The sequence below is a fragment of the Perkinsus marinus genome (assembly GCF_000006405.1).
Source record: "Perkinsus marinus ATCC 50983 genomic scaffold scf_1104296927648, whole genome shotgun sequence".
Lineage (NCBI taxonomy): Eukaryota > Perkinsozoa > Perkinsida > Perkinsidae > Perkinsus > Perkinsus marinus.
The window spans coordinates 1-1,203 of NW_003217083.1; the positions used below are offsets into that span (position 1 = coordinate 1).

General features: G+C 49.7%; 4 non-coding genes across 4 annotated transcripts; all 4 read left to right on the forward strand.

Annotated features, from left to right (window-relative positions):
* Positions 1-130: 130 nt before the first annotated feature.
* Positions 131-210, forward strand: Pmar_PMAR016940. Its single transcript has one exon. It is a non-coding gene; the product is annotated as a tRNA-Leu (tRNA).
* A 187-nt stretch (positions 211-397) lies between these two features.
* Positions 398-477, forward strand: Pmar_PMAR016941. The gene has a single exon. It is a non-coding gene; the product is annotated as a tRNA-Leu (tRNA).
* A 121-nt stretch (positions 478-598) lies between these two features.
* Pmar_PMAR016942 lies at positions 599-678 on the forward strand. The gene has a single exon. It is a non-coding gene; the product is annotated as a tRNA-Leu (tRNA).
* A 187-nt stretch (positions 679-865) lies between these two features.
* Positions 866-945, forward strand: Pmar_PMAR016943. The gene has a single exon. It is a non-coding gene; the product is annotated as a tRNA-Leu (tRNA).
* The last annotated feature ends 258 nt before the right edge of the window (positions 946-1,203 follow it).

Sequence of the window (1,203 nt, forward strand, 5' to 3'; positions counted from 1 at the left end):
AGTGCAAGACCAAAACTTTTGATCGATATTGTGACATCGCACCTCGCAGAATCCGTTCAATCCATTTTTTGTGTCCTCTGGTTTGGCAGAGCGATGCATCACCTTGGCTATGAATCATGAAGCACTCATCGACAGTTTGGCCGAGTGGTCCAAGGCGCTGGCTTTAGGCGTCAGTCCGAAAGGGCGTGGGTTCGAACCCCACAGCTGTCAGTCTATATACCTGACTGGTCTTATATTGAGAACCGAGACCCTTTCAGAAGCGAGGTGGTGCAAGACCAAAACCTTTTGATCGATATTGTGACATCGCACCTCGCAGAATCCGTTCAATCCATTTTTTGTGTCCTCTGGTTTGGCAGAGCGATGCATCACCTCGGCTATGAATCTTGAAGCACTCATCGACAGTTTGGGCGAGTGGTCTAAGGCGTTGGCTTCAGGCGTCAGTCCGCAAGGGCGTGAGTTCGAATCCCACAGCTGTTAGAAATTTCTTTTCGTGTGATTTGATGAAGAACGCATTCCGCGTAAACGGTTCGAAACCGTTTTTGTGTCATGTCCTATAGTGTAACGCATCTTCTCCGCTATGATTTTTGAAGCACTCGTCGACAGTTTGGCCGAGTGGTCTAAGGCGCTGGCTTAAGGCGCCAGTCCGAAAGGGCGTGGGTTCGAACCCCACAGCTGTCAGTCTATATACCTGACTGGTGTTATATTGAGAACCCAGACCTTTTCAGAAGCGAGGTAGTGCAAGACCAAAACCTTTTGATCGATATTGTGCCATCGCACCTCGCAGAATCCGTTCAATCCATTTTTTGTGTCCTCTGGTTTGGCAGAGCGATGCATCACCTTGGCTATGAATCCTGAAGCACTTATCGACAGTTTGGCCGAGTGGTTCAAGGCGCTGGCTTTAGGCGTCAGTCCGAAAGGGCGTGGGTTCGAACCCCATAGCTGTCAGTCTATATACCTGACTGGTCTTATATTGAGAACCGAGACCCTTTCAGAAGCGAGGTAGTGCAAGACCAAAACCTTTTGATCGATATTGTGACATCGCACCTCGCAGAATCCGTTCAATCCATTTTTTGTGTCCTCTGGTTTGGCAGAGCGATGCATCACCTCGGCTATGAATCTTGAAGCACTCATCGACAGTTTGGGCGAGTGACGAAGGCGGTGGCTTCAGGCGTCAGTCCGCAAGGGCGTGAGTTCGAATCCCAC